Source organism: Rana temporaria, chromosome 2, assembly GCF_905171775.1.
Source record: "Rana temporaria chromosome 2, aRanTem1.1, whole genome shotgun sequence".
Lineage (NCBI taxonomy): Eukaryota > Metazoa > Chordata > Amphibia > Anura > Ranidae > Rana > Rana temporaria.
The window spans coordinates 423,631,761-423,645,530 of NC_053490.1; the positions used below are offsets into that span (position 1 = coordinate 423,631,761).

Sequence of the window (13,770 nt, forward strand, 5' to 3'; positions counted from 1 at the left end):
GGCGCAACACTGAACACAGTGTTTTCTGGGAAACCGAGTGTTCTGCCCATCACGGAACAGCACAAGAAGGAGCGCAATTTTTTAAAACTGCATGGCTGCCGTCCATGTCACAGACTCTGGTACACAGATCGTATTCTGCAATGGGCACAGTGAGGTCAGGCTGCAAACAGGCATGGCTGACCCTCATTTCCGCTTACAGTAGCTGCTGCATTCTCACCCTCGGCTTATACTTGAGTCAATAAATGTTTCCATTTTTGTGGTAAAATTAGGTCCTCGGCTTATACTCGAGTATATACGGTAATTGTTTAAATGATTTGCTACATCCAACATGTGTTGTGCCCAATTTCCATTTCAGTGATCCCATTGTATTTTTCCCCCTTCCATCACCAATGTACCTAAAATGTTTTATCACCTTTCTTAACTACTTAGGGACCGCCTCCTGCACATATACGTCGGCAGAATGGCGCGGCTGGGCGCAAGCACGTACCTGTATGTCCTCTTAAGTGCCCAGCCATGGGCCGCGGGCCCCGGTTCGAAGCTCCGTGACCACGGCACCCGATCGCGGCCGGAGTCCAGCGACCGGTCCCCGGAGCTGAAGAACGGGGAGAGCTGTATGTAAACACAGCTTCCCCGTTCTTTACTGTGGCGCTGTCATTAATTGTCTGTTCCCTGATATAGGGAAAGGCGATCAATGACTTTACACGTTCAGCCCTACCCCCCCTACAGTTAGAAACGCATATGAGGTCACACTTAACCCCTTCAGCGCCCCCTAGTGGTTAATTCCCAAACTGCTTTTTTGCTGTGAAAATGACAATGGTCCCATGCCTTCCCTGGTGAAGTGGACTTGAGCCAAGGCAGAAGAACATGCGAGCGGGGCTGAATGGACATGCGCCCGAAACTGAAGAAATATTCCCACCGCTCCGACCAGCACATGATCAGAAAGGGGCACAGATAATGGAAAACAAATAAATACACCCCCCTTAAGCTAGTAGGAGCGGTGGTGTATACATTTTATTATTTATTCTGCGCTAACTGTCTTTGAAATTTCCCCAGCCCCTGTTCAAATCCAATCTGGGGACAAAACCGACTTGGTCCGGGGACAGTGTCCTCAATGCGGGGACTGTCCCTGGAAACCAGGGATGTCTGGTCACCCTACACTAGAACCCACAATTTTCTCCCACCTCAACATCAGACAGTAGATTTCCATTTGTCAGTACTAGGTCGAGAATATGATCACTTTGGGTTGGGCTTTTTACTAACCGTTTTAGAGAAACCCCATTCAGAGCTTCCATCCCTGCTCCTGCTTGTAATAGCAATTGGAAAATTCCAGTTAATGCCAGGCATGCTAAAGTCACCCAATCAAAACCTCTCCATTCATTGCCATTTGATATCTCATTACTCAAGTGATCAATCTTCAGTCTGTCCTGGGGGTCTGTCTACTACACCAATTAGAAGGGAAGATTCCTCTCTGGTTGGAAGGCAGACCCAGAGGGTTGCGAGTATTTCATTTGTTATTTGAATTAATGTTAGCGTTCTGTTATTTTTGACATATATGGCAACTCGACGTCCCCTCTTGCCTTTTTTCATTCATGTATAGTGTATATCCTGGTATTGTTATTTCCCAGTTATTTGAATCCTTGAACCATGTCTCCATAATTGCAACAAGGTCCAAGCTGCCCCTGTCAGCATACAAAGCTTGTAGCCTAAACTATGAGTATTAGTGCACATGACATGACAAACACTACTGTCTACTGAATTATTTTAAACCACCAGAAACTTAAAAAAAAAAAAAAAGTGACCACATCACCAGCCCAGAACTTACAAACACAACCCCTCACATTTGTTTTAACCTGCTGGAGACAGAAATGCTCATCAATTAGACCACTTTCACACTGGAGCGGTTTGCAGGCGCTCTTGCGCTAAAAAAAGCGCCTGCAAACCGACCCTAAACAGCTGCTGCTGTTTCTCCAGTGTGAAAGCCCGGGGGCTTTCACACTGGAGTGGTGCGCTAGCAGAACGGTAAAAAACAGTCCTGCTAGCTGCATCTTCGGAGCAGTGAGGGAGCGGTGTGTATACCATTCCCGCCCAACCCTTTCTCGGCAGCTAGTGGGGGGGGGTAAAACCGTCCCGCTAGCAGCCACTTAGCACCGTGAAATTAGCGGTAAAGCGCCGCTAAAAATAGCGGCGCTTTACGGCGGCCATACGCGGTTCGAATATCAAAGAATTTTCGTACGAATTTTGCACCGTTAGTGTGCTGCAGCAACAGCCGATTTTCGTGCGGCAAACAAATTTGAGAAGTCCGACATGGACATTTTTGTTAAAAAACAAACGAACGATTTTCTGATCAATGATGGGAGAATCGTGCGAGAAATGCAATAGAAAAAAAATGCGCATGTGCAAGAAAAGAATATTCCCGGAGAGAAACGAATTTTCGAAAATCAATGGTGGCATCACCGGATCACAAAAAAAAAAAAAAAAAAAACTCTGGTTTTGGAAAGAAAGTTGGATGGAAAGAAAGTTGGATGGAAAGAAAGTTGGATGGAAAGAAAGTTGGATGGAAAGAAAGTTGGATGGAAAGAAAGTTGGATGGAAAGAAAGTTGGATGGAAAGAAAGTTGGATGGAAAGAAAGTTGGATGGAAAGAAAGTTGGATGGAAAGAAAGTTGGATGGAAAGAAAGTTGGATGGAAAGAAAGTTGGATGGAAAGAAAGTTGGATGGAAAGAAAGTTGGATGGAAAGAAAGTTGGATGGAAAGAAAGTTGGATGGAAAGAAAGTTGGATGGAAAGAAAGTTGGATGGAAAGAAAGTTGGATGGAAAGAAAGTTGGATGGAAAGAAAGTTGGATGGAAAGAAAGTTGGATGGAAAGAAAGTTGGATGGAAAGAAAGTTGGATGGAAAGAAAGTTGGATGGAAAGAAAGTTGGATGGAAAGAAAGTTGGATGGAAAGAAAGTTGGATGGAAAGAAAGTTGGATGGAAAGAAAGTTGGATGGAAAGTTGGGCTGGATGGAAAGTTGGGCTGGATGGAAAGTTGGGCTGGATGGAAAGAAAGTTGGATGGAAAGTTGGGCTGGATGGAAAGTTGGGCTGGATGGAAAGTTGGGCTGGATGGAAAGAAAGTTGGATGGAAAGTTGGGCTGGATGGAAAGAAAGTTGGATGGAAAGTTGGGCTGGCCATACACTCCACGAAAAATCGTCCGAACGAACTTTCGAAAAACGAACGTTCGGTCATGAGCGCAAAAATCGTTCAGTGAACATAAATAAAAAAAAAAATACTAATTTGGTTCTTTTTTTTACATATACCTAGTGCAGAAAGTTCGTACGGGAAACACATTAACCTTCCAATTTATCGTTCGTTCGGCAGAAAATTTCCAAATATGTCCTTCGTTTTTTCGACTCAAAAACGTCCCAACAAATATCGATTGTGCCCATTAACTGGCCGAAAAACTAAACTGTCTGAACGACCGAATTTTCGTATAGTGTATGGCCAGCATTAGTCACACGCATTCTCTGCACGAACCTAAATTAGAAAAAAAAAAAAAAAAAGGGAAGAGGCAACAATGTAATTATTTCAGCTAGGTATAATTTGTAATCTTGCTACTGATCTCCCCTCCAGACAGCAAATAAAGCACTGACAGGTTGATACTCGCTCTCTGCTGCAGTTTGAGAAAAACAAAACAATGTGTTTTCCTTTTTACTGGCATGCTGGATCATTTATATGTTTTCTCGCACACAGTGAGCATATGTGTAAAAAAAGGTTTTAAAAAAAATGAAATAGTCCGGTTATCCAGATTTGCATCCAATCTTGCCAATTGATACTATTGTGTCAAGCTAGCTGGCTCACATTTTAACCAACTCTTTGAATCGGCCACATTTTTAGCCATGGGTGGCCTTTCTGCACCACCCTGCTAGACAAAAGGTTAGACTGAGCAGATGAAAAATGATTGGCTGAACAACTGAAGTCACTGTTTGGATATTCAAACAGCCATGGGTGCAGCGACGTCTGAATACCATCGCCAGCAATGCAGAATTTACTGCGTTTCTCTTGTTCAGTGAGAAATAGTGGGATTTGTGGTGCTGAACGCTACCATGGAGGTCTCTACAGCCAGCTACAGTTTTTGGAACTACTTTGTTTTTCACTCATGTTCCTGTTCAATAAAAGTGCTCCTACTCTGAACATACTGTTTATTTTTTTTCCAAAACTGGAGCGTGCAAAATCTGGTGTAGCTCTTCATAGATCAGCAATCAGCTTCAAGGTTTTATTTTCAAAACTTGGTTAACCTCTTTATCCACTTTGAGCGGTGATCTCAATGATGCCTGCAGCTACAGGCATCATTCAGATATCGCCGTCTTCAGCCGCCGATTCTCTGCACCATAAGAACGATCAAAGCGGCACTTGATCATTCTTATAGGCAGCGGGAGGGGACGCCCCCCCTCCCGCCGCCATCCGGTGCTTCTCCGGGCTCTCCCGTGCCATCGGGGGCCCGGAGAGCGAATCGGTCGGCGCTCGTTGCAGAAACATAGAGAAGACTGTTGACCAGACGGTCACAGTCATCTCTATTACCGTCGGAGGACCGGGCACGAAGTTATGACGTGACGCCCAGTACCCGGAAGTAAACAAAGCCGCAATCGCGGCTGTCGGCATGTGATCGGTGATTCTTTCACTGATTTCATGCTTGTAAGCCTGGAGGAGAGATGTGGGGTCTTATTGACCCCACATCTCTCCATAAAGAGGACCTGTCACACTGATTCCTATTACAAGGGATGTTTACATTCCCTGTAATAGGAATAAAAGTGATCAAAACATTTTTTTTTTTTTTTTAAATAAGTGTAAAAAAAAAAAAAATGAAGTAAAATAAAAAAAATAATTCTTCAAAACGCCCCTGTCATCTCACGCGCAGAAGCGAACACGCATGCAGGTCCCGCCCACATATGTAAACACCGTTCAAACCCCCCATGTGAGGTATAGTTGCGTGCGTTAGAGCGTGTGCAACAATTCTAGCACTAGACCTACTCTGAAACTCGAAAATAGTAGCCTGTAAAAAATGTTAAAGCGTCACCTATGGAGATTTTTAAGTACCGAAGTTTGGCGCCATTCCATTAATGTGCGCAATTTTAAAGCGTGACATGTTAGGTATCTATTTACTCGGCGTAACATAAGCTTTCACATTATACAAAAACATTGGGCTAACTTTACTGTTTTGTTATTTTTTCATTCACGAAACCGTTTTTTTTCCAAAAAAAGGCGTTTGAAAAATTATTGCGCAAATACCGTGTTGCAATGACCGCCATTTTATTCCCTAGGGTGTCTGCTAAAAAAATATATATATATATATATATATATATATATATATATATATATATATATATATATATATATATATATATATATATATAGTTTGGTTTAATAGTTTAATTTTCTAGCAAAAAAATTGTGATGTTTACATGGAGAGAAATGCCAAAATTAACCCGGTGGGCAAGTGGTTAAATAAGCTTAACCCTCCTTTTATGTTGGCTTTCTGTTACTATCCATGATGTTAACGGGTCGGTTTTGACCCGTGTCTTAAATCAGCCATAAAATACCCTCTGAACAATTATCATCCAATTTGTTTTAGAGCTGCACGATTAATCGCGGAGAGAATCGCGATCTCGATTCTCCCCACCCGCGATCTCCCCGCGGGATGACCCACGATTCTTCTGTGTCACCGCCGGTTCCACGTAACCAGCGTGGAACGCAAATGGCGCCGATATCGGAACAGACGTCAGCAGCCTGCGCCGCTGGATGGATGCCTGCGCTTCTCACAGTTCTGTACAACTGTAGTGTGTATCAATGCGCCACCCAATGGTTGCTGGCGGTACTGCTTCTGATGTATAAATAACAGACCCGTGATATGTCTATAATGTTAAAGACCATATAACTCCTATAAAAAAAGCAGAATCAAAGTTTGATTCTGCTTTTTTCATAGGAGTTATATGGTCTTTAACATTATAGACATATCACGGGTCTGTTTTTTATATATTATTTTTTTCAGATAAATCACAGGTTTATTTATTTATTTGGGGGGGGGTTTCTGGCATTCAGTTTTTGAGAATCGTGAGAGAATTGTGATCTTTAGTCTAAGCAAAAGAATCGTGATTCTCATTTTGACCAGAATCGTGCAGCTCTAATTTGTTTCTTACCTCTTGGTTACCTTGTTAGGCTTCTTCTCTGAAAAGATTGGTTTTAATATTTTTGGTGTGACCCCTTAGACCTTTCTTTTGATAGCATACCTCTTATTTTCAAATTTAAAAAATGGTAAAATAAACCTCAATAGAATATTATAAATTGGTCCTATGTTTCTTTACTTTATTTAGAGAAGCAGACAAGCAGTCAAAGAGATAGGCCCCTCCCTAACTACAGCTCACAGGGTTGAGAGCTGATTGGCTGTCAGTGTTACTAAGCAGAGAGAGTGTTTACGATTTCAGTTTTGGCACCTATTAGTGTCCTATAATCCTATATTATAACTGGGTCAGAATTGACCCCAACACCATAAACGTCTTAATTTTCACCACAGTATTTTATAATTTAGTGAAAAGGATTCTTTTTCTATTACATTGTTTAAATAGAAGTTCCTGACAAAGTAAAAAAATCTTGATGCAATAAACACATTTATGTGATACTTATAGACATTCAAAACCTGAAAACGGGTCGGTTCTGACCCTAACACAAGAGGAGGGTTAAAAAGCGGAGGTCCGTCAATTTTTTTTATTTCAAACACTGCAGCTGCTGACTTAAAATAAGGACACTTGCGTGTCCAGCATGCCCGCGATGTCAGCACCCGAGGGCGACGCGTCCCTTGGATGCTGCCGCCGCCATCTTCGGTAAGGGAATCAGAAAGTGAAGCCTTGCGGCTTCACTTCCTGGTTCCCTATTGCGCATGCGCGAGTCATGAATGGTCCCTGCTGTCTTCTGGGACCCGTGTGTCTCCCAGAAGACAGCGGGAAGGGGGGTGCTGGGCGTGGCATACACTCCCGCAGATAATGCGGGGGGTCTGTGACCAGAAGTGGGTGCAAATACCTGTCTTAGACCTCCGCTTTAAGTTAGTAGCCGATTGGCTACCACGCACGTATGCACCAGTTTTTGAGTGCACGAGTTTTAGTAAATCTCCCCCACTGAGCGAACAGGGGGTTTGAAGGCTTAGTCCAAAAGTTGATGCTTCATTTCAAACCATACCATCAGCAAGGGCATTAAAATGGGGTTTTCTATACAAGTAAAAGCATGTACCACATTCAGTTTTAGATACTCGGAATGGATAAAAGATTCACCGTTGCACATGGTAGTGTTGAGGTGTGCCCATTGCAGGTGCCTCAGAAAGGTGCAATGGGCTGCCACTCTGAATAAATGGCACAACATGCATGGAGGCTGTCATTGATCAGGAACAAGCAAAGAGATAAAAACTCATAAAATTATAACATACCTGTTTGTGGTCAGGTAATAAAGCCACCATTTCAGCATAACATCCAGCCAACTAGCATTTTCAGAAGAGAACAGCAATTACAACTGCAACGCTGCCCCAGTACAGACTTTCTTTAAACTTTACAGAGGGTACAGGATTTCTCTCCGTTTATTCATATTCCAATCAACTCATTTCACAACTAAAATAGTGACATTTACAAGTTTTCACACAAGACCAATACATCATTTTCTAGTGTGCGTACATAAAGCACGTTTGCCAATCCCATCTGCTGATCCGAACTCTTTTCACGCTTGAGCCTTTTGTTGTGCGTTTTTCAAAGCGCAACAGCACTCGTGATGAAGAGTCATTCTCAATGCACCCATTCACACTCGACATTTGAGCCCCGTGTCATCTAAAGCATAAAAAAGTACATGAACTTCTTTTGGGGCAGAATCACTCATTGTTGACCCCCAAAGATTTCACTGAGAGCCCTTGAAAAACACGTCTTCATGTGCGTTTTTCCAGACTATAGGGAAATAAACCTGTGTTTTTTCTCCTGTACTACAAGCTAAATGTGGGGAAAAGGAGGAATATGCCTGGTTTCAGGGCCCCCTTTTTCCTCATGGGAGCGTGGCAGCATCTGTTTCAAGGCTCCCCCACTGTATTAATACTTGAAGATCAGGGATAGGTCAATCTAGGTTATGTGACCTGGAATTTTCTAGAATCTAGGGACCCCTTCCAGGATAGGCTATTTTAAGACACGTGACCCCAGGAACCTTCTAGAATTCCTTGGGGGACCCCCTATAAAAAAGGGATACCCCAAGTTAGTCAGTGCTAGGTAGGATACACTAGCGGAGCTCCCCCTCCCTATTCTGTTGAGGTCTTAATATGTGGTGGGCCCCATTTGTTTTACAAAAGGGGACAGTTGTGTTCAAGAAATAAAAAATGGGTAATTTATTTTGCAGCTTGAATCGTTGTGTAATCGGTTGATGCATTTTATTCATTAAAGTTGATATACATAAGTTATGCTTCAACCCCATTTGTTATAAACCAGTAATAAAGGGCGCGGCAAAATAAAGTTATGTTTTCATCAATAAACTAATTGTTCTTGGTTTTCTTTATGTCTAGGCCATGCTTCCTGCGATCCCATGCTCAAAACCCAATCGTCCGGCTACAGTCTCGCCAGGACTAAGATGTCAACACCGGTTACAATCCGATTGTAAACTCTTCTTTTAGATTTAGAACAAAAGCAAACTTGTGAAGTCCCCAACAATACAACTTACACCATAAAATCAAGCGATTTTTTTTATACCACAAAATAAAAGTTCCTACTTTAGATTCCATTTCATTAGATTAAGACTGGGTTCACAAATGTGCAAATTGGATACATTTTAAACCGCATCCAATTTGCATGACATGTGAATGTGACTCTCTCAATGGAGCTGGTTCACACATGGCTGCGGTGAGGTTTCAAAAAGAGTCCTGTGCGTTTTTGGGTCCAGTTCAGGTGTGAATTCAGGCAAAATTTCCCACCTGAACCGATGAACAGGAACGCACCGGACCCCAGACTGCAAAACTCAGCCACACATGCAAACCTGGCATTGTGGTACATTCACCCTTGCGAATATACCCGACAAAGATCACATGTGAGAACCCTGGCAGAGTTTCCCAGCGATTATCTACATTCATGCAGCAATCATAAGCAAGTGATCGGCCCTGGATGCAGAAAACCTGGGTCTAGGGCCAATCAGTGGCAGGTTCTTGCACGAGTGATCACATGTAAGCGGACGCAATTTTCTGTGGGGGCTGGCAGCCCTCCCATTGCTTTCGTGGCCTCCCACAGTTGAAAAGGGTTGTAAACCTCATGTTTTTTCACCTTGCTGCATTCTATGCAGCAAGGTGAAAAACCTTCTGTAGTGCTGCAGCTCCCCCACCTTCTTTAGCTGGTATCTCGTGTTCTAATTGGATAGATTGATAGCAGCGCAGCCATTGGCTCCCGCTGTTAATCAAATACAATGACGTGGCGCTGGGGCAGAGTCCTGCATTCTGTGTGAATGTACACAGATGCAGGACTCGGGAATCACACCCGCACAGGTGTCCACCAAGGAGCACGCTTCTCCAACTTGGACACAATGCAGGGGAGGAGCCACCAGCGCCGCTGAGGGACCCCAGAAGAGGAGGATCAGGGCCACTCTGTGCAAAACTGCACAGTGGAGGAAGTAGAATTTATTTTTTTAATTAACAAACAAGGGTTTACAACCCCTTTAACTGCTGGGAACCTGTGGGGATCTCATATGCGATTTTGCTCAGGTATATAGGCAAGTGTGAATGTACCCTTACCAGAACTATGGAAGGTAACCAGTCTATTTAGTTGGCATCCAATCTGCCAAGCGATTGTTGGTAGATCTGAAGGATATTGTAGTGATTAGAATGCGTATAGCGAGTTTAAAGCAGATTGTGCAGTCAGATGGTGACGCGTTTTGTCAGTTTCAGTAAATATTTTCAAGCACGGCAATGATTTTATAGCACAAAGCAATGCATAGTTCGCACGCCAGTACAACGTCCATTTACCTTCAGGTATGTACACTTACCACACACACACACACACACACACACACACACACACACACACACACCCGGAGAAGGAATGAACAGTTTAGATCACTGCAGATAATTAACATTTCCAACACGCTCATTAAATAAAAGTGACATTTTAGGACAGACATACTCCATTAGACAAAGCTCACAAACAAATACCAGCAACAATTGTTTGAGTGCCCGTCTGAAGGGAACACGGAGGAAATATGCATTGCCATTTTACGAAATTCTGCACATTCCAATCTTTCCATGTCGGTTTATCACACATACCTGTATGTCGATCAAACAAACAGGAAAAAACACACAAATACAGAAGCGGAGTGCTCACCTCATGGAGTAATGTTTTCCTACCTCCGGCACAAAAGGAATTTGAAAACGTAGACTAAAATGGGAGGCTTAACAATTCTGCTCTCCTCTGCTATTGGCGCTGCATGCCCTAACCCATCTTCCACAGTCACCTTGGAAACCAGTTGAGCAAATGCTAACCTCATTCAAACATGTCTGCTGCCTGCCAGACTATTAAAGGGAAAGTATGACAAACGACATACAGCTAGCTATCTCTTACAAGCAGCGCCAAAACGGTCGCCGATTTTATATTGCTTTGCTACAATGCTCAAGCATTTAACATTTATATGGTAATATAGAGCTACGTTGACAGTCTTTCTGTGATAAATAGAAATGGCAATAGAAGAGCTGTTCTGGGCTCCCTTCAGGGCTAGACACATGGTGAAAAACCTATGCCAGGGGAAGACAACTTCAGCACTGCGGCGGTAATAAAACTACAAATCCCATCAAGCCTATGGCTGTCTGAGTCTTGCAATGCCTCATGGGATTTGTAGTTCCACAGCTGGAGTGCTGAGGTTTCCTATACCTGACCTAAGCATTTGGTTGCAGGACTTCTGCTGAGCAGTAGATCCACTAAATTCTATCATACCATTCAGCATGGATAATGTCACCAGATATCTAGTCTTTTTACATGTGGAAAAAACACTAGACTGGGTGATGGTAAGTGGGCAGCAGTTTGCAGAGTGTACCCTTATAAAGGACTTGTGTTCGATTAACCTATTTTTTTTTAATCGACCAATTTCGATTATAAAATGCACATACATTTTTCGGACCACCACCATACATCTCCCCCGCGGCAATATGAGCCACATCTCCCCCGCGGCAATATGAGCCACATCTCCCCCGCGGCAATATGAGCCACATCTCCCCCGCGGCAATATGAGCCACATCTCCCCCGCGGCAATATGAGCCACATCTCCCCCGCGGCAATATGAGCCACATCTCCCCCGCGGCAATATGAGCCACATCTCCCCCGCGGCAATATGAGCCACATCTCCCCCGCGGCAATATGAGCCACATCTCCCCCGCGGCAATATGAGCCACATCTCCCCCGCGGCAATATGAGCCACATCTCCCCCGCGGCAATATGAGCCACATCTCCCCCGCGGCAATATGAGCCACATCTCCCCCGCGGCAATATGAGCCACATCTCCCCCGCGGCAATATGAGCCACATCTCCCCCGCGGCAATATGAGCCACATCTCCCCCGCGGCAATATGAGCCACATCTCCCCCGCGGCAATATGAGCCACATCTCCCCCGCGGCAATATGAGCCACATCTCCCCCGCGGCAATATGAGCCACATCTCCCCCGCGGCAATATGAGCCACATCTCCCCCGCGGCAATATGAGCCACATCTCCCCCGCGGCAATATGAGCCACATCTCCCCCGCGGCAATATGAGCCACATCTCCCCCGCGGCAATATGAGCCACATCTCCCCCGCGGCAATATGAGCCACATCTCCCCCACTGTATAGGAAGATTAGTGCTTGCTTAGTCTTACCAGAGAAGCCGGCTGAACACGAGCAGTTGAGGCCGGGTGATGACGTCATCGCGCCGCTCTAGGCCGCCGCTGGGTGGACAAAGATGGCCGCCGCTCTGGGTGCAGCCGAAGCCGCGGCCTTTCCTATGGCCGATGCAGTAGCAGAGCTCCGCGGATCACGTGGTGTGCTGATCCGCATATGGTGACCCGTTCGGATCACGGATCATTTACGATCTGTTGCACCACTAGTACAGATCAAATTTTTTTTACGATTAATCGAGGAATTAATCGTTAATTTCCACAGCCCTATTTTAAAGTAGATAAATATCATCATCAAGGATTTATATAGCGGCAACAGTTTGCGCAGCGCTTTACAACATAAAGCAAGACAGTACAATTCAATACAAGAGGGTTAGGAGGGCCCTGCTCCTGCGAGCTTACAATCTAATAAATTAATATTTATTTAGCTTAAAGCTGAACTAAAGTACAGTAATCACTAAAAGTACAGCGATATCATCGCTGTGTTGCGCATTGCCTGTGCAGGGAGCAGAGCTGTGGGAGGGACCCAGCAGGCCCACCTAATACAGGCTTCCTACAAAAAAACTAAAGGAGGGGGGTGGAGACAAGACCAAAGTCACCCTGTGCAAGGAAAGCGAAGCAAAGACTGGTCTCTATTACAAGAAGCTCCTGCACAGAGACTTGATAACTGCAAAGATCTGAAAGAAGTACAAAGCGCACACCAAGATTCAAGAAAAGCCTCTTGTATTTAGGCAAGATTTAAAGCAAGGGGGTTGTGGAACCCCATGCACCTCCATCTCTAAATCAGACAATATTTGCTCATCTCAGAATTCAGCTTTAATGACTATTTTTTTTATATAATACTTATTTTACCCCTTTTCATCCTTTTTTGAATTTCAGTGCTGGGGATCTTCAGCCACCGCTTGCCTGCAAACACCCACTCGTGTGATGGTTGCATGACACTTCAGAGTCTTCTGTGGGTGACAACAGTTGGCAATTAAACATGATCCCCAAAACTTTTCCCTGTGACCAGTACTTTAATGGAGAGAGCCTGTGACAGCATCAATCTTCTTAAACTGATAGACTAGTAGTTATTGGCAACAGCCAGATAGCAGTTATTAGCCTAGTCATCTTCCTTGCTGAGCCTGTGTGCGCTCTAGGGAATACTTTATTAAAACCTTTTAAGGCCCCATGCACACGAGACGCAGATGCAAACTCATCTAAACACATGTTTTCAAGCGCAAAAACCGGCGTTTAAAACGCCCATTTGGCCGCGAATTTCGCTGCGTTTTACAGCGTTCGCGTTTATAAGCGTTTAGTTAAGAAACATCATAAGACCCTCCCTAAGCTCAAAAAACAGTATTATTTAACCATTTCAGCCATTTTGTGAGACCAGAGTAAGTAGCAGCAGTGTACGTGTATTTAGCGCATCACTTGCCATAAGTTGTGGATTGTCCACTTGCCACGTCACCTGGCCATGTCACCTGTTCACATCACCTGGCACATCACCTGTCACAAGTTGTGTATTGTCCACTTGCCACATGACCTGGCCATGTCACCTGCCACAAGTTGTGGATTGTCCACGTGACCTGGCCACATGACCTGGCCACGTCACCTGCCACAAGTTGTGGATTGTCCACGTGACCTGGCCACGTCACCTACCACAAGTTGTGGATTGTCCACTTGCCACATCACCTGGCACGTCACTTGCCACAAGTAGTGGATTGTCCACTTGCTACGTCACCAGGCCATGTCACCTGGCCACATCACCTGCCACAAGTTGTGGATTGTCCACTTTTCAACGTCACCTGGCCATGTCACCTGCCACAAGTTGTGGATTTTTCCACGTGACCTGGCCACAAGTTGTGGATTGTCCACAATGCAATGCAAGCAC

At 44.4% G+C, this 13,770-nt stretch overlaps 1 protein-coding gene across 11 annotated transcripts in view; it reads right to left on the reverse strand.

The window, feature by feature from the left end:
• The window catches only part of MAP7D2 (MAP7 domain containing 2), a 167,357-nt gene that overhangs the window by 118,933 nt on the left and 34,654 nt on the right, over window positions 1–13,770 (reverse strand). Inside the window, exon 1 of one of the 11 annotated variants that reach the window (XM_040338230.1) lies at window positions 10,359–10,529. The exons of the other annotated variants lie outside the window; for them this stretch is intronic. The gene's annotated coding sequence lies outside the window, so the exon portion shown is untranslated. Of the gene's footprint in view, window positions 1–10,358; window positions 10,530–13,770 lie in introns of those variants that run through there. 11 annotated transcript variants of the gene reach the window in all.